Consider the following 25276-nt stretch of genomic DNA (forward strand, 5'->3'; position numbering starts at 1 on the left):
TTGAACCAGCCTTGCATCCCAGGGATGAAGCCAAATTGATCACAGTGGATAAGCTTTTTAATGTGCTGCTGGATTTGGTTGGCCAGTATTGTATTGAGGATTCTCCCATAGATGTTCATGAGGGGTATTGGCCTGAAATCTTTTTGTAGTTGTATCTCTGCCAGGTTTTGGTATCAGGATGATGCTGGCCTCATAAAAAGAGTTAGGGAGGAGTCCCTCTTTTTCTATTATTTGGAATAGTTTTAGAAGGAATGGTACCAGCTCCTGTCTGTACCTCTGGTAGAATTCGGCTGTGAATCTGTCTGGTCCTGGGCTTTTTTTGGTTGGCAGGCTATTAACTACTGCCTTAATTTCAGAACTTGTTATTGGTCTATTCAGGGATTCGACTTCTTCCTGGTTACTCCTGGGAGGGTGTATGTGTCCAGGAATTTATCCATTTCTTCTAGATTTTCTAGTTTATTTGCATAGAGGTGTTTATAGCATTCTCTGATGTTAGTTTTTATTTCTGTGGGATCAGTGGTGATATCCCTTTTATCATTTTTTGTTGTGTCTATTTGATTCTTCTCTCTTTTCATTAGTCTGGCTAGTGTTCTATTTTGTTAATCTTTTCAAAACACCAGCTCCTGGATTGTTTTTTAAAAGGTTTTTTTGTGTCTCTATCTCCTTCAGTTTTTCTCTGATCTTAGTTATTTCTTGTCTTCTGCCGGTTTTTGAATTTGAGCTTGCTACTCTAGTTGTTTTAATTGTGATGTTAGGGTGTGGATTTTAGATATTTCCTCCTTTCTTCTGTGGGCATTTAGTGATATAAATTTTCCTTTTAACACTGCTTTAGCTGTGTCCTAGAGATTCTGGTATGTTGTGTTTTTGTTCTCCTTGGTTTCCAAAAACTTATTTATTTCTGCCTTAATTTCGTTATTTACCCAGTAGTCATTCTGGAGCTGGTTGTTCAGTTTCCATGTAGTTGTGCGGTTTTGAGTGAGTTTCTTAATCTTGAGTTCTGATTTGATTGCAGTGTGGTCTGAGAGACTGTTATGATTTCCATTTTTTTTGCATTTGCTGAAGAGTGTTTTACTTCCAATTGTGTGGTCAATTTTAGAATAAGTGCTATGTGGTGCCAAGAAAATGTATATTCTGTTGATTTGGGGTGGAGAGTTCTGCAGCTATCTATTAGGTCTGCTTAGTCCAGAGCTAAGTTCAAGTCCTGGATATCCTTGTTAATTTTCTCTTTTCCTGATCTGTCTAATATTGACAGTGGGGTTTTAAAGTCTCCCACTATTATTGTGTGGGAGTCTAAGTCTGTTTGTAGGTCTCTAAGAACTTGTTTTATGAATCTGGGTGCCCCTGTATTGGGTGCATATATATTTAGGATAGTTAGCTCTTCAAGTTGCATTGATCTGTTTACTATTAGGTAATGCCCTTCTTTGTCGTTTTTGATCTTTGTTGGTTTAACATCTGTTTTATCATAGACTAGGATTGCAGCCCCTGCTTCTTTTTGCTTTCCATTTGCTTGGTAAATTTTCCTCCATCCCTTTGAGGCTATATGTGTCTTTGCCCATAAGATGGGTCTCCTGAATATAGCACATCGATGGTCTTGACTCTTTATGCAATTTGCCAGTCTGTGTCTTTAATTGGGGCATTTATGCCATTTACATTTAAGGTGAATATTGTTATGTGTGAAGTTGATCCTGTCATTTTGATGCTAGCTGTTTATTTTGCCCATTAGTTGATGCAGTTGCTTGATTGTTTTGATGGTCTTTGCATTTTGGTATGTTTTTGCAGTGGCTGGTACTGGTTTTTCCTTTCCATATTTAATGCTTCCTTCAGGAGCTCTTATAAGGTAGGCCCGGTGGTGACCAAATCCCTCAGCATTTGCTTGTTTGTAAAGGATTTTATTTCTTCTTCACTTATGAAGCTGAGTTTGTCTGGATATGAAATTCTGGGTTGAAAATTCTTTTCTTTAAGAATGTTGAATATTGGCTTCGACTCTCTTCTGGTTTGTAGGGTTTCTGCAGAGAGATCTGCTGTTAGTCTGATGGGCTTCCCTTTGTGGGTAACCCGACCTTTCTCTCTGGTTGCCCTTAACATTTTTTCCTTCATTTCAATCTTGGTGAATCTGATGATTATGTGTCTTGGGGTTTCTCTTCTTGAGGAGTATTTTAGTGATGGTCTCTGTATTTCCTGAATTGGAATGTTGGCCTGTCTTGCCAGGTTGTGGCAGTTCTCCTGGATAATATCCTGAAGTGTGTTTTCCCACTTGGTTCCATTCTTACTGTCACTTTCAGGGACCCCAATCAGTCGTAGGTTTGGTCTTTTCACAGTCCCATATTTCCTGGAGGCTTTGTTCGTTCCTTTCCATTCATTTTTCTTTAATCTTGTCGTCACAGCTATTTCAGTACGTTGATCTTCAATCTCTGATATCCTTTCTTCTGCTTGATCAATTCAGCTATTGATACTTGTGTATGCCTCATGAAGTTCTCGTGCTGTGTTTTTCAGCTCCATCAGATCATTTGTGTTCTTCCCTACACTGGTTATTGTAGTTAGCAGTTCTTGTAACCTTTTAACATTTCTTAGCTTCCTTGTGTTGGGTTAGAACATGCTCCTTTAGCTTGGAGGGGTTTGTTCCTACCCACCTTCTGAAGTCTACTTCTGTCAATTCCTCAAACTCATTCTCTGTCCAGTTTTTTTCCCTTGCTGGAAAGGAATTTTGATCCCTTGGAAGAGAAGAGGCATTGTGGTTTTTAGAATTTTCAGCCTTTTTGCTCTGGTTTTTCCTCATCTTCATCGATTTGTCTACCTTTGGTCTTTGATGTTGGTGAGCTTTGGATGGATTTTTTGAGTGGTTGTCCTTTTTGTTGATGTTGATGCTATTGCTTTTGTTTGTTAGTTTTCCTTCTAACAGGCCCCTCTTCTGCAGGTATGCTGGAGTTTGCTGGTGGTCCACTCCAGACCCTGTTTGCCTGGGTATCACCAGGGGAGGCTGCAGAACAGCAAAGATTGCTGTCTGCTCCTTCCTCTGGAAGCTTCATCCCAGAGGGGCACCTGTCACATGCCACCCAGAGCTTTCCTGTATGAAGTGCCTGTAGTCCCCTGCTGGGAGGTGTCTCCCCATCAGAGCCATGGGGCTCAGGGACACACTTGAGGAGGCTGTCTGTCCCTTAGCAGAGCTCAAGCGCTGTGCTAGGAGATCTTCTGCTCTCTTCAGAGCTGGCAGGCAGGAATGTTTAAGTCTGCTGAAGCTGTGCCCACAGCTGCTCCTTTCCCTAGGTGCTCTGTCCCAGGGAAATGGGAGTTTTATGTATAAGTCCCTGACTGGGTCTGCTGCCTTTCTTTCAGAGATGCCCTGCCCAGAGATGAGGAATCTAGAGAGGCAGTCTGGCTACAGTGGCTTTGTGGTGCTGCAGTGGGCTCTGCCCAGTCTGAACTTCTCAACGACTTTGTTTACCCTATGAGAGGATAACTGGCTACTCAAGCCTCAGTAATGGTGGACGACCGTCCCCCACCAAGCTCAAGTGTCCCAGGTCAACTTCAGACTGCTGTGCTGGCAGCTTGAATTTCAAGCCAGTGGATCTTAGCTTGTTGGGCTCTGTGGGGATGGGATCCACTGAGCGAGACCACTTGGCTCCCTGGCTTCGGCCCCCTTTCCAGGGGAGTGAACGATTCTGTCTTGCTGGTGTTCCAGGCACCACTGGGGTATGAAAAAAGAAAAAAAAAACTCCTGCAGCTAGCTCAGTGTCTGCCCAAACGGCCTCCCAGCTTTGTGCTTGAAACCCAGGGCCCAGGTTGTGTAGGTGCCCGAGGGATTCTCCTGGTCTGTGGGTTGCAAAGACAGGAGGAAAAGCATAGTATCTGGGCCAGATAGCTCCGTCCCTCACAGCACAGTCTCTCACAGCTTCCCTTGGCTAGGGGAGAGAGTTCTCTCACCCCTTGCACTTCCCAGGTGAGGCAATGCCCCACACCGCTTCTGCTTGCCCTCTGTGGACTGCACTCACTGTCTAACCAGTCCCAGTGAGATGACCCAGGTACCTCAGTTGGAAATGCAGAAATAACCCCCCTTCTGTGTTGGTCTCACTGGGAGCTGCAGACCAGAGCTGTTCCTATTCGGCCACCTTGCCTGGGCAACCATGACTGGTGTTTGACTCCTGCTTACCAAAGCATTCCTGTAGCATAGATTATCCTTTTAAGTGTTCTACCTTCCAGCTATGCCTGCTATTCATATAATTAAATAATTGAAAGCTGAATGGTTTCTTTGCCCTATTTATTAAAGGCCTTGCTACAGTTTGAATATATGACCTTTCAAACCTCATGTTGAAACTTTATTCCTAGAACGGGTATGGTGGCTCATGTCTGTAATCCCAGCACTTTGGGAAGCCAAGGTGGGGAGGATCTCTTGAGGTCAGGAGTGCAAGACCAGCCTAGGATAAAAAGTGAGATCCTGTATTTACAAAAAATAAAAATGAAGGTGAAAAATATCTTTAAAATTGATACCCCTTGTTGGAGGTGGGGCCTAATGGGACACTTTTGGGTCATGGGGGTGGATCCCTCATGAATGGCTTAGTGCTGTTTTTTGTGGTAATGAGAGTCCTCACTCTATAAGTTCCCACAAAATCTAGTTGTTAAAAAGAGCCTGGCATAGGCGCGTGGCTCACGCCTGTAATCCCAGCACTTTGGGAGGCCGAGATGGGCGGATTACGAGGTCAGGTCAGGAGATCGAGACCATCCTGGCTAACATAGTGAAACTCCATCTCTATTAAAAATACAAAAAAATTAGCCAGGCGTGGTGGTGGGCACCTGTAGTCCCAGCTACTTGGGAGACTGAGGCAGGAGAATGGCGTAAACCTGGGAGGCGGAGCTTGCAGTGAGCGGAGATCGCGCTACTGCACTCCAGCCTGGGCGACAGAGCAAGACTCTGTCTCCAAAAAAAAAAACAACAGTAATAATAATAAGAGCCTGGCACCTCCCTTCCTTCTTTCCTGCTTCCTCTCTTGCCATGTGATCTCTGCACACCAGCTCATCTTCACCTTCCATCATGAGTAGAAGCAGGCTGGAGCCCTTACCAGAGGCAAATGCTGGCACCATGCTTTTTGTACAGTCTGCAAAATCATGCGTCAAATAATCCTCTTTTCTTTATAAATTACCCAGCCTCAGGTATTCCTTTATGGCAACACAAATTGACTAAGACAGGGCTTAAGGCAGTAATCTAATTAAGAAGCAAGCTAAACTGAAAGAAAAACCATGTATAAAACTAAATCGGTCTCTAAAATACAACTTTCTGGCATTTAGCTGGCTATTTTGAAACTCTTTATAAAAGGAATTCACATCTATAAAGGAAATCTTCATTTGTAAGGGCATCTCCTTCTCCACACCTAAAGCACTAGAAACTATTACAGTTGGGGAAGACAGAAGACATTGGCTTAAAGTTTACATAACAAATCTTATTTTTGTTTAAGGTATGTTTCCTGGCAATCATGTCTTGACTGGACTTTTGTCTATGCCCTTCTTTGTCTCAGCAGATTGTGGTGTTTAGAGCTAAGTTCTGTGCCTTTATGATGTAAATTTTTCCCCAAGAGTCATGTCTTGGGAAGTATAAACTTAGGGCTGCCTAGCTAACAATTGTTTAGAGCAATTGAACAGGTAATTAAAAGATTGATACTCCAAGGGTTGGGGAGATACTGTTTGAACACAGGTAAATGAAGAATCTTATAAAGTTATTATGATCTGCTTCCATGTGTCTGTGTGTCTATATGTTTATATGTGTCATGTGTATATGATATCTCACTACCAAAATATGGAAAGAAGCTCTAATAATTGGCTTAAAGAAAAGGTAAGCAATTAAATCAAATATTTTATCAGGAAAAATAGAAACTCACTGAAATGCCTTTTAGTTCATGTGGCTTTAGTAATCTTTGGTAAATATAACTAATTTTTAAGTTGTTAGTAAAATAGAAATGTCTTCAGAACTGTCAGAATTAAATATAACTCAGATATTTTCACTTGGATCTACTTGTTGGACAGATTTAGGCTATCTCTGCTGGATTTTCTCAAGGTCATAAAACTGTGGCTTCTGTGATTTTTGATACTTGTCAGACTTGTCTGTGACTTTTTTATTTTATTTTTTTTGAGAAGGAGTCTCACTCTGTCGCCCAGGCTGGAGTGCAGTGGCACAATCTCGGCTCACTGCAAGCTCCGCCTCCCGGGTTCATGCCATTCTTGGGCCTCAGCCTCTGGAGTAGCTGGGACAACGGGCGCCCGCCACCTCGCCCAGCTAATTTTTTTGTATTTTTAGTAGAGACGGGTTTCACCATGTTAGCCAGGATGGTCTCGATCTCCTCACCTCGTGATCCGCCTGCCTCGGCCTCCTTAAGAACTGGGATTACAGGCGTGAGCCACCACGCCCGGCCTTGTCTGTGACTTAATGTCTTAGAGTCATTAGATTCAAGACTTTAAACAAATGGCCATGATAAGGCATGGGGATGTATATGGAGTTCTCTCTGGCCCACCTGTGCCTCCTGGCTATGCTGGGAAAGGTTAGACGTTACCTTCACAACTGTTTTCTCTGTTCTGAGCTCTACACTTGGTGTATAAATTTAGGACTCAGATAAGTCCTGACCTTTACAGTCATCCTTGCGTGTGACATGCGTACATGGGACCCATGGTGACTAGGGAAGAGATTAGGGAGGTATGGTATGTCATAGTTTCAAAATTCTTTTTATTAAAAATATTAAAGTCATGTTATGTTAAATTAAGTAATAGAAAATCATTAAATGTCTGAGTCATTTGTATGGTATGGAAAAGCTAAATATGGTATGTGAAAGCTAAATATAAATATTGGTATAAAACAGTTCAAAATTACTTCCTCCTAGTTAATATTTGTAATTTAAACTATCAGATATAAGAGAGACAATCCTATATACAGAGTGTGAGAAAGCAAGATGTGTTTTTGGTGAAGAAGTTTATCAAAAAGACATGAGGATGTGGTTTTTGCTAAAGGAAAAGTAATTTTATATAGTGTAGAAATTAAAGATTGTTTCATGATGATAAAGAAAATCTTGAAGTAAATGGATAAAAAGAGAATAGGTAAAAAGAAATGGAAAAGCTATGGGACTTATCCCAACAGGGTGAGAATCTTTAGATGGTTGTTAAAAAATGGAATGAATAAAATTGAAATTGAAGGAGTTAAAACAATAGTCTTAATACAACACCGTTGAAGTTTGGGTGAACCAAAGGAAGCCCATCCTGGTTCCCCAATGTTAAAAGGCCCCAAACCAGTTTGCTGCATTTCTCCTAGGCTGGAGAAATTTTAAAAGCTATAAGACCAAGATTATAACGAGAAAGCTGACCCAGAATTTCTTACGTCAGTGCTGAGGCAGGTTAGTTAAGATAAAGATTGACAAAAGGGCCACAGCTACTTGGCTTAACCCTCTGCTATGGGCCCAAAGCCTTTTGTACAAGACAGAGTAAAATGATCTGGGGGTGGAGAGAAGTTTTTGAGACTAGAACATAAAAATGTAAGGGCTGACAGGATTATAAAAGTTGGAATGTTTCAATAGGCTCTATATATGGTAGCTATGTCTCCTTTATGAAAATTTTTTTAGATAAAGGCCTGGTACCTTGTTTATATGAGTCTCTTACAAGGTTTTTGACCTTGCAGTTAAGTAAAGAATTTCACTTTCTGAACCAAAAAGGAGCCTGAATAACCAAAGCAATTCTAAACAAAAATAATAAAGCTGGAAGCATCACATTACCTGACTTGAAATTATACAACATGTCTATAGTAACCAAAACAACATGGTACTGGTATAAAAATAGACACATAGATCAATGAAACATAATAGAGAACCCAGAAATAAAGCCACATACTTATAACCAGCTGATCTTTTGCAAAGTTGACAGAAACATGCACCGGGGAATGGACATCCTATTCAATAAATGGTACTGGGAAAATTAGCTTGTCATATGCAGAAGAATGAAACTGGACCCATCTCTTACCATATACAAGAGTTAACTCAACATGCATTACAGACTTAAATGTGAGTCCTCAAACTAAAAATTTTAGAAGAAAACATAGGAAAAAGTCTTTTGGACATTGGCCTAGGCAAATAATTCATGACTAAAACCTGAAAAGCAAATGCAACAAAAACAAAAATAAACAAATGGAACTTCATTAAACTAAAAAGCTTCTGTGTAGCAAATAAAATAATTATCAGAATATAAAGACAACTTTCAGAATGGGAGAAAATATTTGAAAACTAAGCATCCAACAAAAGACTAGTATCCAGGATCTACAAGGAACTCAAACAACTCAACAGGAAAAAACAAACAAACAAGTTAACCCCACTAAAAAGTGGGCAAAGGACATGAACAGATATATTCAAAAGAGGACAAATGGCCAAGAAGCATACAAAAAAAGTTCAACATCACTAATCATCAGAGAAACACAAATGAAAACCACAGTAAGATGCCATGTCATATCAGTCAGAATGGCTATTACTAAAAAGTCAGAAAACAACAAGTGTTGGTGAAGATGTGGAGAAAAGGGAATAAGGGAATGTTTACACCCTGCTGGTGAGAATGTAAATTAGTCTAGCCTCTGTGGAAAGCAGCATGGAGATTTCTCAAAGAACAAAAATAGAACTACCATTCAATCCAGCAATCATACTACTGCATGTCTACCCAAAGAAAAAGAAACCATTATATCAAAAAGATGCCTGCACTCATATATTTATCATAGCACTATACATAATAGTAAAGATATGGAGTCAACCTATGTGTCCATCAATGGAGGACTGAAGAAAATATTATATATATATATATAAAAAAATATATATATATATATATATATAAATATATATATACACACACACACATTATACTACTCAGCCATAAAAAGAATGAAATAACGTCTTTTGCAACAGCATGGATGAAACTGGAGGCCATTATCCTCAGTGAAATAACTTAGAAATAGTCAAATACCACATGTTCTCACTTATAAATAAGAGCTAAATAATGCACACACATGGACAGAGAGAGTGGGATAATAGACACTAGAGATTTGGAAGACTGGGAGGTTGAGAGGGGAGTGAGGAATGAGAAATTACCTAATGGGTACACTGTACACTATTCAAATGATGATTATGTTAAAAGCCTAGATTTCATCACTACACAGTATATCAATGCAATAAACTGCATTCGTATCCCCCAAATCTGTATAAACAAAGAATGTCGCTTTCTGACAGGCCCAGGAACCTCAAGATATTTCTGGACCTCAAGAAGAGAGGAATTCACTCAATTCATACAATTATAAACACAGTCTGATGATACATCCTTGGCTTGGCTTCCTAGTCTCAAGGCTTTTGACAGTCTAATCTAAAATCCTTATGAAAGTTTCAGCAAAGCCAACACAAAAAAGTTTGATATGGCCAATCACTATTCTTGCTGCACTTTATGCAAATAATCAGGCCAAATTATTATTATTATTATTATTATTATTTTTTTTTTTTTGAGATGGAATCTCGCTCTGTCACCAGGCTGGGGTGCAGTGACAATCTTGGCTCACTGCAACTTCCAACCCCCTGGTTCAAGTGATTCTCTTCCCTCAGCCTCCCAAGTAGCTGGGATTACAGGCACCCACCACCCCCAGCTAATTTTTGTATTTTTAGTAGAGACAGGTTTTCACCATGTTGGCCAGGATGGTCTTGATCTCCTGACTTCGTGAATCCACCCGTAATCAGGCCAAATTATTTTGGAAAAAAATTGGTCTATGATTTCTCTTTGGTAGAAAAGAGGGACTGGAGAAGGAAAAAATATGTTTCAGAATAAAACTATAGCATACCAGTTATTAGATTTCAGCCCTAAACATTATTTTTGAGTTTTTATTGTTTTCCTACAATTTAGACTGACTCCTGAATTATTTCCTGGCTATACAAAGAAAAAATGATCAAGCTTTAATTTTTTCATGATATTTTCAGTTGGCTCCCTAATAGAATAGGTTCTTTTAAAAATTCTGAGGCATGAATAGCTGCACATAATTTTACCCTAAAAGCTTGCTATATAATGGATAGTTTCTAAGGGACAGGTGCTGGACCCACCATCTCTCGGCCACCAAAGACATTGCTGTTGTTTATAAGTACCTAAGAAATGCTTCTTTCTGAGGAACTGGATTTGTCAGCCTCTTTCTTTAGCCTCTCAGCTACCTCAGACTTTGGGGGTAGGCTTGCATATACCTGCTCACAATGAAACACTTTCCCACTAAAATCTGGAACAAAACAAGAATTCCCACATTCACCACTTTTATTCAACATAGTACCAGAAGTCACAGCTAGAGCAATTGGGCAAGAGAAAGAAATAAAGGGCATCCAAGTTGTAAAGAAATAAGTCAAATTATTCTTATTCCAGGTGACATGATCTTGTATTTAGAAAAACCTAAAGGCTCCACCAAAAAAACTCTTAGAACAGATAAATGAATGAATTCATTAACATTGCAGGATACAAAATCAACATAAAAATCAATAGCATTTCTATATGCTAACAATGATCAATCTGAAAAATAAATCAAGAAAGCAATCTCACTTACAGTATCTATGAAAGAAAAAATTTACCTAGGAATAAATTTAACCAAACAGATGAAAGATCCCTTGCAGGGAAACTATAAAACACTTATGAAAGAAATCGAAGATAACACAAAAATTGGAAAGATATCCCATGCTCATGGATTGAAAGAATATTGTTAAAATGTCTACACTACCCAAAGCAATCAACATATTCAATTCAATCCCTATCAAAATATCAATGATATCTTCATGAAAATAGGAAAAAATCCTAAAATTCAAAAGAAATTACAAAAGACCTTGAGTAGCTAAAGTAAACCTGTGTAAAAAGAATAAAGCTGGAGGAATCACACTCTCTGATTTCAAATTATACTACAAAGCTGTTATAACCAAAACAGCATGACACTGGCATAAAAACAGAAACATAGGCCAATGGAACAGAATAGAGAACCTAGAAATAAATCCATGCACTTACAGTCAGTTCATTTTTGATGAAGGTGCCTAGAACATACATTGGGAAAAGGACAGTCGTTTTAGTAAATGTTGCTGGAAAACTGGATAGCCACTTAAAGAAGAGTGAAACTAGATCCCTATATTTCCCCATGTACAAAAATCAACTCAAAATGGATTAAATACTTAAATGTGAGACCTGAAACTATGAAACTACTAGAAGGAAACATTGGGGAAATGCTATAAGACATTGGTCTGGCCAATTTTTTTTTTTTTAAGACCTCAAAGGCACAGACAACAAAAAGCAGAAATAGACAAATATGATTAAATCAAGCTAAAAAGTTTCTGCACAGTGAAGGAAACAAAAAGTGAAGGGACCTACAGACTGGGAGAAAATATTTGCAAAGCATCCATCTGACAAGGGATTAATCATCAAAATATATGAGGGACTCAAGTCAATAGCAAAAAAACAAATGATTCGATTTAAAAATTGGGCAAAAGACCTGAATAGATATTTCTCAAAAGAAGACATAGAAATGGCTGACAGGTATATACAAAAATGTTCATCATCACTAATCATTAGGGAAATGTAAATCAAAACCACAACGAGATATCACCTCATCCTATTTAGAATGATTATCCAGAAGACAAAAAATATTAAATGCTGATAAGGATGAAGAGAAAGGAATGGGCAGGTGAGAATGTAAAGTAGTACAGTCATTATAAGGAGGTTACTCAAAAAATTAAAAATAGAACTACCTTATGATCCAGCATTCCCACTGCTGGGTATATGTCCAAAAGAAAGGAAATGAATATACTGAAGAGATATCTGCACTCCCATGCTTATTGCAGCACTATTCACAACAGCCAAGATGTGAAATCTGCCTGTGTCCATCAACGGATGGATGTATTAAAAATGTGGTACATATACACAGTGGAATATTAGCCATAGAAAGAATGAAATCCCATCATTTGTGGCAACATTGTGGGAACTGGAGAATATTATGTTCAGTGAAATAAGTCAGGCACAGAAAGACAAATAGTACTTTTTCTCACTCATATGTGGAGCTAAAAAAGTGGATTTTATGGAGGTGGAGAGTGGACTGGTGGTTACTAGAAGCTGGGAAGGGAGTGGGGGGATCAAGAGAAGTTGGTTGATGAGTACAAAAATATTGTCAGACAGAAGGAGTAAGGTATAATATTTGATAGTACATAAATTGTAGTTAACACTAATTATTTTGTATATTTCAAAAGAGATAGAAGAATTATGTTTCCAACACAAAGAGAAACGTTTAAAGTGATGGATATATTTATCCTGATTTGATCATTACATGTTGTATACATGTATCAGAAAATTACATGTACCCTCAAAATATGTACAACTATGATATATCAATAAAAATGCATAAAAATAACAGTAAAAAATAAAAAACTCCACATTAGCACTTATATCTAAAATACTCCACCTAAAGGACAACTTAAAAAGAAAAAGTGTAACTGTTTCAAAATACCAAAGCAGTCAGTGATTTTAGGAACTATGGGAGGCAGCTTTTTATCAGATAAGACTAAGGGAATGTTGCTGGTAGACATATTAAGGCGCTTCAGCCCTGCACCCAGTGTTCCTATGTATTTGTCTGTGGTTATTATTCAACAGCAGGTTATACCTCTATAAAACTTGTTTCAAGTTATTAAATAAACTAAAAGAAAATTTTCAGTTGACATAAAAGTTATAAAGCATGCTGAGTTTTGTTGCTATGTTCTTTATCCTTAAATAGAGTTTAATTCCCCACTTATTAGTGTTTGTCCTGTATGGTGACAAATCTATAATAATGTAATAGTATTTGCTGTCTAGTTTATTTATAATATAAAGTTATGGAAATACAACTTTACTTTATATACATTTATATTATTTTTACTAAGTATTCATAAATGGTTTTATTTATTTTTGAGACAGAGTCTTGCTCTGTTGCCCTGGAGTGCAGTGATGCAATCTCGGCTCACTGCAACCTCTGCCTGCTGGGTTAAAGTGATTCTCCTGCCTCAGCCTCCCAAGTAGCTGGGACTACAGGTTTGTGCCACCATGCCTGGCTAATTTTTGTATTTTTAGTAGAGATGGGGTTTCACCATGTTGGCCAGGCCGGTCTCGAACTCCTGACCTCAAGTGATCCATCCACCTGGGCCTCCCAAAGTGCTGTGATTACAGGTGTGAGGCGCCATGCCCAGCCTACAAACTGTTTTAAATTATGCCTGTTCATTTGGCATTTTGCAGGTGCTCATGCAAAAAATGTATCAAATCCAGCATTTCTATTATTTGAAGAATATTGTTATTATAAAAATACTGTTTTCATAATCACCTCTGAAAACTTTCATTTAAACATTAAATATAATTTAAACATTTTAATACCTGCACTACACTTTAGACCACTTAAAAATAAATGTTCTATATTTTCTGTTTGTCATTTTTCTCCTTTACATTAAGATTTTGTTAAATTATTTTCCCTAGGTGCTTCATAGTTTTGGATGCTAACGTAAATGGTACTTCAAATTTTTTTTTGTAGCCTTTTTTTCATTGCTGTGTTGAAACACAATAGATTTTTTGCCTGGTATTATATCTGCTAAATTCCAGTTCAAATAATGTGTCTGTAGATTAGTATACGTTATCTCTATATATCATGTCATCTATGATAATTACAGATTTGTTTTCTTTTTCTACCTGCATGGTTTAATTTTTTATTCCTGTCTTGCTGGCTATGACTTCAGAACAATGTTGCATTGGTGGTAATAGACAACTTGGTCTTCTTCCTGACCTTGGGAGAAACATGTTCAATATTTCCCCACAAAGTATGATGTGTGCTGTAAAATGTTTACCTTATAATTGTTCAACCTATTGACATTCTGAGATGGAAGGGTCTGCAGGGTCCCAGAACTAGAAGAGGAGGCTAGAAGTACGGCTGCTACCCAGGATTAAGTGGTGATGGGCACTTTCATGGGGTCAGGAAGAACAAAAAAGCCTGACATTAGAGTAAATGGGTCAGTGGGGGTGTTGATAAGATGTTGAAAGATGATAGAAGGGAAAGCAGGCAGTGAGAGGCAGGGACAGGGACTGTTAGGTCACTCTCACCAATCCCAGGATTGGTCTTTGCAGGAAACCTCGATGCCTGGACAGGAGTTCCTACACCTACCTCTGCAGAGGATACAGAGATAGGATGATTAGCACAAGGGGCCATTCCTCATTTCTGCCCACATCAGATTCTGAATCTGTCCTGTTTATCTTCAATTATACTAAATGTGAAATAATCATTGAACTTTCTTTGGGGTTGCCAGGCTGGCTTTCCTGGCAGATAGTGGGAGGTAATGACCGCACACCCCAAATTGTAAACAACTGAGCACACTTCTCCATGGGCAAAAGGGTTTCAGAGATCCAAGAACCATTCTAACCATTGGAAGTAAAGGAGACTAGTACATGCCTTTCATTTTCTTTAGACCTATTTTTGTTCTAGAGTTTTAGAATATGTTTTTATTTTCTTGTAAGATGTTAAGAAGTTTTAGACAAGGCTAAAATCGCTCTGACACATCCTCCCTGATCCCTTTCTCCTCTCACTCTACTCCTCAGAGGAAACCACAAAACCACAATCATTAGTTTGTTGTATCTCCTTCCAGATGTTTCAGTGAATTTGTACTCATATGACTACAGAAAATATATAGTGTTATTGTGTGTGTGTGTTTAATACTATCACATTAAAGTTACATTTTCCCTGTTTACCTTTTGGAGTGTCAGTTTCCTCAAGAGGTATTTTTAGAGAAAATGTTGCAAGAACCACAGTGAAACACTTTTCTCTGGAAACGTTTGTCAGGGATGGTAATGAACATGGAGGTGGAACATGCTAATGCCATTGAAACTCAAGACTAAGAAAATTGAAAAAGCCTTAATTTATAGTGGGAGCTGCGTGGCAGAGAAAAGAAAAACAGCTGCCCTGAATTTCATCCATCCTTGCCCAATTCCCACAGGACACCCACACATCTTAGCAACAAGGAGTGCAAGTGAGGGCTCTGGTTGGCATCAAAATGGCTATTGTTTCCTCTCCTTAAGATAAAATCTGAATGAAGAGGCTAAATGAGTTTCCTTTAAGCATGAAAAGGCTCTTGTTCCATTGCAATAGGACTGCTGCAAAGATGAGGGATGAATATGAGGTGTGTGTTTTAAGGACTCTGCTTCCAATTATTCTTATTCCTTTATTGTTGAGAAGCAGTGTCTGTATTAGAAGGATCAGGGACTGAATACTCTTCAGAAATTCATTATATTCAGTAGCCACTTTTTAACCTTTGCCTGTGAGTGATTTTTGTAATGTACTCATAGTGGACGATTTTTAAATTCTAAAGGTGAATGAAATGGCATTGTCAAAGTGGTAATGTCTATGGTGATGAGAACACTAGTGCCTGGAAATTGAGTTCTTCAAGGGAGGGATATCACGGGAAGAGTTAGAAAGAATTGTGTCTTGATTTCCAATATATTAATTCATTCAAAGAGCTTCATCTACTTATATATAGGAATCACAGAAGAGTAGATTCAAAAGGAGATTAGAAATAGTCCAGCTATTGAAATAAATTTTATGGAGATAACGAGAGAGGCAGACAGACTACATGAACAGTCCAAGGTCACACAGCCGCCTCGTGGAAAGAACAAGAAAAATCCAGGCTTCCTGAACTAAGATGGGTGCGATGGGCGCTCTCTGCAGTGTGTTGCCTCCTTAATTTGGCCATGTATCGATCCACGTATTGATTGAAGAATTCCCATAGAATGAAGCTTTTGAGAGATGGTATGGGGTAGAGGAAGGGACATTAGTTACGGGATTAGATGCTTGAATTTGAATTGTGAATCTGTCACCTGTGACTGTAGGTAAATTCCTTTACTGGCCAACCTTAGTTTGACTACCTGAAATCTTATCTTGCAGGGGTCTTGGGAGAACTAAAAAAACTCCAGGAAAGTGCCAACACAGAGCCCAGCACATTGAAGGCTCTTGAAAAACTATAGTTTCCGTCTTCTCTGTTTAAAAAGATGTCAAAAGGGAAGAAATAAAGAAACAGAAGAAAAAGTGAAATCTAGAAATATAGTGATGTGCAGCATAGTGACAATTTGTTCAGTGACAGGACTGCATATAGGACAGTGGTCCCATAAGATTATAATACCATTTTTTAATTGGACCTTTTCTATGTTTAGATACACAAATACTTACCATTGTGTTACAATTGCCTATAGTATTCAGTATAGTAACATGCTGTACACGTTTATAGCCTAGGAGCAACAGGTCATACCATATAGCCTAAGGATGCAGCAGGCTATACCATTTAGGTCTGTGTTAAGTTCACCCTGTGAAGTTCATGTACTATCACCTAATCATGTTTCTCAGAACATATCCCTATAATTAAGTGACACATGACTTCAATTCTTATTGGAAATATCTCTGATCTTGGGATATCTATATTTTTCTCCTTTTTTTCTTCCTTTCCTAATCTGCTAATTGAAGTCACCAACAACAACTCCAGTTGTACCTCATCTGCAAAGTGACTTTGGGAACTTTGGCTTGCCAGTGAAGGCTGCGAGGGGTCTAATTTTATACAGTGACCCAAGAAATGGTGAAGAAAGCTCTAGAACTTGTGTTTGGGCCCTGAATCACTTACATCCAGGGATTCAGTGGGAGAGAAGGTAAAGGTCACCTCTGATTTCTTAGGAACTGCCCTCGGTGCACAGGAAACTCATTTTGAAAATGCAGAAAAACAGTTATTGTGTTTTTCCCAAGCGTGATTATTTGTTGTGGGTATAAAGGTGTGGTTTTTCGTGTGCTACTTGCTGGGGACATCAAAATGCCCCCTGATTGATCCCAGCTCCTGCAGGTTTGATACCATGTTTAAACCTGCCCTCTACTAGCTGTTTGGGAGTCAAGGATAAACAAGCTACATTCTCACATTTGGAGAAAATGGTCTCAATCCTTGATAGAAGGGCTGTGAGAAACCAAGCTAGAAAATCAATATGAAACAAAGTAACAGAAACAAAGACTTACGCCTCCATCTCTACTCCTGTGACCCGGATAGAAATGTGAAGGAAATGTAAATATGCTTTCATTTAGAGAAGGGGATTTTCATTTAGAGAAGCTGCCTGAACTAGCGGCACTGTTGTGGGACCAGATGCTAGAAAGGACCCACAGCACTTACTCTGAACCCTCCTCTGAAGAAAGTGGCAAAACCTCAAGACATTCCAGGAAGGAGAGAGGGTTCAGGCCATGAACTATGGGGAGAAGGTGTCCCTCAGATTATAGTCTGGAAGCAACATGTCAGGTGAAGGTAGCAGCAGCAGAGGCATTTTTACTGATTTCAAGACTTTCTCTGCAAATGAGGGTGGAAGAATCTGAAAGGAAGCTTGAGAATTCCTGGGGGTCTTGACTAGGAGGCTGCGGATGGAGGGGTTGGCTCACAGATTCCCTGGCAGATGAAAGCAGATGGCAGAAACGAGGGATTGCTGCAGATTCTGGGTTTCTCTCTCAGCATTGAACAGAGGCACAGCCGTGAATGGGATTTACAGAAAGCCCACAATGAGTGTTACATAGAACTGGGGTGCTGCCCCACCACAGCATGAGGTAGAAAGTGGCCACAGGCAGGTACAGTTGCAGTGGGAAGAGTCTGGCCCTACTGACTCTGGCACCTTCCTATAAGCATCAGTGCATACTCAGAAGAGGCACAGGAGTTGCCGGGATGAGGGTGATGACCAGTGGGGTGGGGGTTGGGGGTACCCATGACCATCCCTCCGGGGAAGCATCCCTCTGGTTTCAGGAGGATGTTCAAAAGTGTTTTCTAGTTTTCTAGCAATAGCTGTGGGGCTTTTGAGTTGATTCTTCATACATTTGCATCAAATGTTCCATGCCTTCTATCCTGAGGTCTAGATTGTGTCCCGGGGTTGGAATCTGGCAAACATGGATGAGAATACCACAGGGGACATGAAGGCAGAGTGGAGAGAATGAACAGACATTGACCATGATGTTAATGACGATAAAAGAGAGAAGAAAACTTGGCCAGAATCTGCTTTTACATGGCAGAAATAGTAACTGATAGCAAACTGGTACCAAAGCTCCTGGGAAGTCTACCGGGGAAAAGCTGTATTGGTACAGTGAAGAAAGGTACCTGCCCTCAGAGCAAGAAGGAAATAGTTTAACATGGATACTCATGGGCCAGCTAAGAGGAGTGGAAAGCCCCAGGCACCTTCCTCAGATAGCTTAAATGCCTCATGCCTGGGAGCACTCTCCCTTTATTTGATTGGAGCTGTCTCGTTGGCCTCCTCCGCCACCTTGCTGTCCCTTTAGATTTGGCTCCTTCAAGCAAATGGGTGCTCCTGGGATCTTTTATCTCTTACACACTTCCCACACTGTGGGCTTGCCAACCCTTCCCTCAATCTGATCCTATCTGTGATCTAGTGGAACTAATAGACATTTCTGGCTTGTGGTTTAAGGCTGTAGGAGTATATGTTTACCTTTCAATATTTAAATGGGTTTTACCTCCCTTATACTTTGTTCTGGATAGGGAGAAATTGTCAAATATATAGGCACATGGTAGCAGAACAAGCCCACTGTACACTTATATTTGGAAAGCACCAATTAATATTTGGAAAGCACCAATTATAAAAAACAAAAAACTGCCTTTGCAGAGAACAACCTAGTGGGGGAAAACGATAATGATATTCTAATTCTAGCTTTTTCCAATTGTTTTAGTCACTCTGTACTTCTTATTCTGTAGCTTTGCTATTGTTTTTCATTTGCTTTTTGACTTTCTACCTCTTTAGTTGCCATTTTGTTTCTGTTTTTCTGTTCCTTGTTCTGTTTGAACTATTGTTCTTTTTTACGTATAATTACAGTGTAAGCCAGAAGTCCAGATAACGTTAAGCTAGAAAGCCCCTATTAATATGCATTTGTACCACAAAAAGTAATGAGCACATTTGTATGACAAATGAAAATGTGTTATCTTGCAGAATAGTGAACGCGAAGGTTAGGCAATGTGAAGATTCAATGACGTTTTCCCAAGTTCAAGGATTGCATTTGGGAGCTATATTTCCCCTGGGTTAGAGGTGGGTGTTAAGTAGAAAGAGAATTGGAAGCTGATAAAGGAATTACTAAGACTGCCGTTTGTTTTACAAATTTCAATTAAAGGATTTAATATGATGATAAACTATAAATTACATTTAGTAAAAGTACAAGATGGGCATTTCCCTTAATTTAATATTCCTGCCTAATGCCAGGGGGCATTAATCCCTGAGTCACTGGGTGGTCTCAAACTCAAACTAAATCCTGGTATTTATGATTCCTGGTTAAACAACACCGTGCATCAGACAGCAGAGTCGAATAAAGTAGTTTTTTTCTTTAGAGCCTAGAATTTGATATGATCCCATTGCACTTGAAACATTTAACAGATCTAGAATGAATCAAATGTTTGGATAAACCACTGCAGTTTATCTTTCATTTGCTTGACAATTGAAAATGAAGTATGATTTGATTTTGTTGGGTTTCCAAGCCAATATAAAGGAACATTTAAGGAAAAAGAGCATCAAGACATGAATGTATACTTAATGTTATCAAATTATAAAAACTTAACAAAATCAGTTTTGCAGAATTTATAGAGAGAGTTCCATGACATTTTCAATCAGGTGAAAAGGGCTTATCTTTTTCAATCACAAAGCTTAACATACTTTCTCTAGTGCTTTGCATTTTTAATTTACACTCTGTTAAAGGGCTAACTCCAAGTTGATTTGTGTGTGTGTATGTATACATGTTATATATATATATATGTATATACACATATATATGTATATAATAAAGGCTTTTGAATCAAGTGTTCCATGTCTTCTCTTACTGGAGGTCCAGATAGTGTTCTGGTGATAGGAATGTAATACAGAATATAATTCTACAGAGAAGAAATGAATGCAGAGTGGAGATGATGCAGACATCAACTATGATATTAATGACCATGAAACAGAAAACGATCAGAATTTGGAAGAGCTTTAGCTAAGAGGCACAGAATTGGCTTCTTCATGGAGTTTGTGAAGCTATGAAAATTTGTTAGTGGTTTATTCAGCGTAAATGGAAGCAGGCAACAGCCTGATAAGAATACTTCTCTACCTAAAATTCTTCCACAGATGCCACTGCTCTTGTGATCAAGTTCTTTATAGTCATTTTTTGGCCTTGGAAGTTTGGCTACTTTTTATGCCCTGGCCTCTTGCTCTCCAGCCACATTGTTTTAATTTCTTTCAAGTATCTATCTTCTTTCTGCTCCTCAGAACTCTGCACATAACTTGCTGCTTCAACCCACCTGATTCCTTGAGCTTTGCTCCTGCTGGGTTTCCAGTCCTGCAGGGAAGGCTTCCCTTTCCAAGGACTAAGTTAGGGATTCTTGTTATATGCTCTCATAACACCCTCTGTCACTAACATTGTAGTCAGTTACTACTTTGTTATTTCTTTAATGTTGGTCTCCCTCTTTAGACTGGTATTTCCATGAGTAGGGACCATTATCTGTCTTACTTAAGCATGTTGCATGGCACATAAGAAAAAAAGCTAATTGGATGAATAAATGAACAAGGCAGAAACTTGTTATTGTGGGTTTGTGTGCCTCCCTCCCCCACCGCCCGCCAAAAAAAAATGATATGTTGAAGTCCTTAATCCCCAGTACCTGTGAATGTGTCCTTACTTGGAAATAGGGTCTTTACAGATATAATCAAGTTAAAGTGAGGCCATTAGGGTAGGCCTTAATCCAATATGACTGGTGTCCTTATAGGAGGAAAATGCCACAGGAAGACAGAGACACATGCAAGAAACTGCATAGGGCGACAGGGGCAGAGGCTGGGGTGATGCTTCTATAAGCCAAGAACACCATGGATTGATAGCCTCCACCAGAAGCTAGGAAGAGAACAGGAAGGATTCTAGCGAGTCTTAAAGGGAGCATGGCCCTGCTCACATCTTGATTTCAGCCCTCTAGCCTTTAGAGCTGTGAGAGAGTAAGTGACTGTTGTTTAAAGCTACCCAGTTTAAAATACTCTGTTAGGACAGCCCTAGAAAATGAATACCTCTGGTCATCGGAGCTAGTGCCGAAGAGTACAATAGAACCAGCAGCAGTGCCACTGACTTCTAGGTTGAAGGGCAGTGGTGCTCAAGGTCATGTTTACTCTTGGCAGAGCCTGAGAAAGGACACTCATGAGGAAAGCTAACAGTTACTACTTATTGGTAGTTACATATACCAACATCATGTAAACACTATACTTGCATTATTTTATTTACCCCTGGGGATATCTCATGAGTTAGATTCTATTATCCTTATTTTATAGATGAAGAAACTGGAAATCAGTGAGGTTAAGAAATGGCAAGGCCTTTATTTGAACCCAGGCAAGGATAGATGGCAGGAAAAGACATCCTAGAAAATGCCAGTTTGTATACAGTTACTCAGTTCCCAAAAATATTAAGAATTCATATGGGTCAAACTTTCACAGGCTGCTGCTCTATACTGACATCCAGCCTATTTCAAAACTGTTATTGTCATATAGGTATATACTTTCTATTTTTAAGTTTGTTTTTGACAATACTGTCAATCAGCTTATATGTTTTCATAACACCCTAGGCAATGCAATGTGATGTGTCATCACATATAAAATTTTTATTTTATAGCCACCTCATTAAAACTCAGAGGTACTTATGACATTTTAGTGCTGACTCCTTCTTCTATTATAGGTTCTTTTTCTTCTGCTTCCAAAGTAGGTCAACCAGTAGCCCAGGCTCAGAGAAGAAAAATTCAGAGACATCAAAAGTTGGAAAGAACCTTGATGGGGAAAGATATCATTAATTCTGTCTCCAAGAGAGAATTGCATCTTTCAAAGATGAAATCAATTCTTGGAGTTCTCAAGAGAAAGAGATTCCACTGAGTCTCTGTGTGTAGAGAGAGTGAGATACTGGAAACGGAGAAAGGGAGTCTGTTAGCAAGTCCCAGCTTCAAACCTGAGTCTCCCACAATCACCCCAAGTTGCTAACTCTCCATTTCCTCACCTGTGAAATGCACCTGAGAGTTGCTCACTGGCTGCCAGAGTTTTTGTGAGACAAAAGTTGAGAGTATGTAGAGGAAGGTGTCAGGGCAATTTCACTAAAAAAGTTCTATGAGGAGAGAGTGTCTTTTCTTCATTTTAGAAACATTTTTATTATTGAGTCCCAGGCATCTTTACCCTTTGCTTTTCTGGCTTTAAAACAAATTTTGTACCCTCCATCATCTCTACTGCTCTTTTGCATCTTTTTCAGTTTTCAGTTGCTATGTAGCAGGCAGAAGCTCAAAGTGCACAGAACATTGATACCCTCTGCTGTGCAGACCAGATAAGGCACACATGTACACTTTAAAAGAAATGCTGTTTAGAGGAACTTTATATGCTCTTTATTTGATAGTGGTTTACTAGATCCATAGGTTAATTTTGGTAGTTTTGGGCATGTCAATAATTTCCACAGCTCATTTTTCCTTCTCTAGATCTACTTCTCAGACTTCTCTTTTCCTTTAACTTGATTTTGGAAATTTCCTTTTTCTTGTTATGATAATCTCAAATACGAATGGTATTATCCCCAAATGTAGACAACCCTCTAAAAATACCGTGTTGTTTGCCTTTTAGAGAAGTGTTCATTATACAGATCACAGGTCCAAATAATATTACCATTGATCCCAAGGAGTAACCTCTGAAAGCTCTGTCCAAAATTGTATAAGAATGTCAACAAGTAAGTACTAAAGATTAATGGTAATAATAATTATAAGATTCCAGACGATTCACTGAGGCTACGTTATATGCCAGGCACTGGGTTCTGTATTACCACAGGCATCCTCAAAGGATTTTACTGTCCTTACTCTGCAGAGAAGACTGAGGTTCTCATAAACTAAGTAAACTGCAGAAAAACAATTGAAGGAATTTAGGTTCAGGCACTCAAAAGTCCATGCTTTATCCTCTGCTCCTGACTGCCTCCTAAGGATGTTATAATTTATTAAGGATCCAACAGCCCTCTTTTTTTGGAGCCTGCATGCATACAGGATCAGGGCATCAGAACACGGTGGAATCTTCTTCCTAATATCTGTGAAAATCTGCTTCTTTGCCCTTTACAGTCACTGATACATCCATCTGTTCACAGTAAATTTCTTAATCACCTCTGGCGATGTGATGCTGACTCCTTAAGTATTTTGTCCTTGCCCCCATGGGGACTACATATTGTTAAAGCATCTGCTCACCCCCTTCCTCCAGGTAGGTAAACTCCAAGGCAGAGAATTCACTGGAGGGTTTTTAGCAACATCTACCCTTTCTGGCTGCAAGGGAAGTTGCCCTCTGTTAGTGGTCATGGACTACCCTTCACTGTCTTCTTGCATTTAATTTCCTGGACTGAATGTTCCCATCCTTACCCATCCCATTTACTCTGGTGATTTCTGGCCTCTCCTTACACAGATGGTTAAGAAATTGTAATTCCTCCAGGAAGGACTAAGGCTATGGTTTTCAGCAAGGCAAATAATATATGCTACGATAATATGACTTTGCTTTTCTAAAGGGCTGTTATATTATTTGTGCTTATTGTAACATTTTCTTTGAATTTACTTATAATAGGGCATGGGCCATCTGAAATCTAGTCTTCAAAAGTGTAGGTAAGAAATCTCTCTCTGGTCATTCCCTTTACTGCCCTGGAAGCTCAGCATTTTTGTATGAATAGATAATTTAGAAAGATGTAATTGTACCTTCACATAAGGGGCTGGCTTTTTATGACGGTTGACTTTTACTTTGAAGAGTTGAATTTAGATGAATATGCCTTATTATCTGCTCTGCAAATGCATGCTTTCCCTCTTCTTAGAAAAGCTACCAAGATGATCATTGCTAAGTTGCATGCGCATTTCTCATTTTAGAGAAATTTTAGCATTTCAGCACAGATTTGGTTAATAGCACCCTGTACATAAAAGCACAATCTAAAGACGGTCAATTACAAAATATCAGATTTTCTGACATGCACTTATGGAAAAGTTTCATGAGCAATAAAAATCAGCACAATTAACACATGTGCAAAAACATGATGCTCGATGAATCTCCAGGATAGCTGAGCCTGGTGATATTTTCATTATTCGGTAGGCTAGGAAAGTCAGTCTTACCCAGTTTCCCTCTCCAGCTTAGGATCTGTTGCTCCCCTCTTCATTTTCAATTCTGTGACTTTCCTCTTCCATATTATTTTAAGATTTAAGCATCCAGATGGATATCAAATTCCTTCCTCACACCTGGTTTCCCGAGCAAGCAATGAGTTTTTGATTTTTTACTGGGCATGAGCCATCTCTCCTGGCCTGCTTTTTGTAACACACAACACTTTTTCCCTCCCTGGTTTTAATGGTTTAAGGGTCTCGGAATTGGTAGCTCTTGAATATCATTTACCCAAGTACCATTAAGGCTTCAGTGGAGAAGGAACCGAGAGAAATAGAAAAACACAGTCCCATATTTCTATTCATCTTCAGGCAACCTTATCACACTGCCCTTTCAAGGATGGCTTTGTAATTAATATGGGTGCCAGAGAGGCTAGCGGTACCACTGGCTGCCCAAGCAAGTCACCTTAATGCTTTTATACTGTTAATAAGACATACATGTGGCTAATAGCAGCATTTTCATATTGCGTTAATGCAACACAATTTCTGAATATGATATGAATCTTACCTAATTAGTCACTTTTAAAATGCCCTCAAACCTATTTTTAAGGGGAATTTGATGTACTGAAAAGAGAATTAGGAGGCAGAGACCTGGAATTACTTAATTTCCCAAGATGTTTCAGATACCCCTATTTGGGAAATTTGAGTATAAAAGTTCTCAAGTATTTTTTTAACCCAGTAGAGTAGTACCTCAGACCCCTTCTAACATCATTTCCTTCCATCCATTAGCTAGAAAAACAATACACATCACCTGGAGTTTTTCTCCAACTTAAGGGACTCATAATATCTGATACTTTTCTCATAGTACAACATATGAAAAAGTTTGAAAGAGAGCCAGGGATGGTGTCAGTTATGAAGGAGGTTAGCTAGAGGCTGGAGTTGCTAATGGCTCACAGTGACCACTCAAGCTCTTTAGCCAAAAATAGTATACATTGCTTAGCCATTTTGCCTTCCTGCCTCCTGTCTCTGCTCTCCATATGTATTTTGACAGTCTATTTTTTCCTTTCTATATGCTTGTTTCTCATGGGCCTCAGATATCAAGAGATGAGGTAATCATTCCT

This window comes from Nomascus leucogenys, chromosome 18 (assembly GCF_006542625.1).
Source record: "Nomascus leucogenys isolate Asia chromosome 18, Asia_NLE_v1, whole genome shotgun sequence".
In the NCBI taxonomy this organism is placed as follows: domain Eukaryota; kingdom Metazoa; phylum Chordata; class Mammalia; order Primates; family Hylobatidae; genus Nomascus; species Nomascus leucogenys.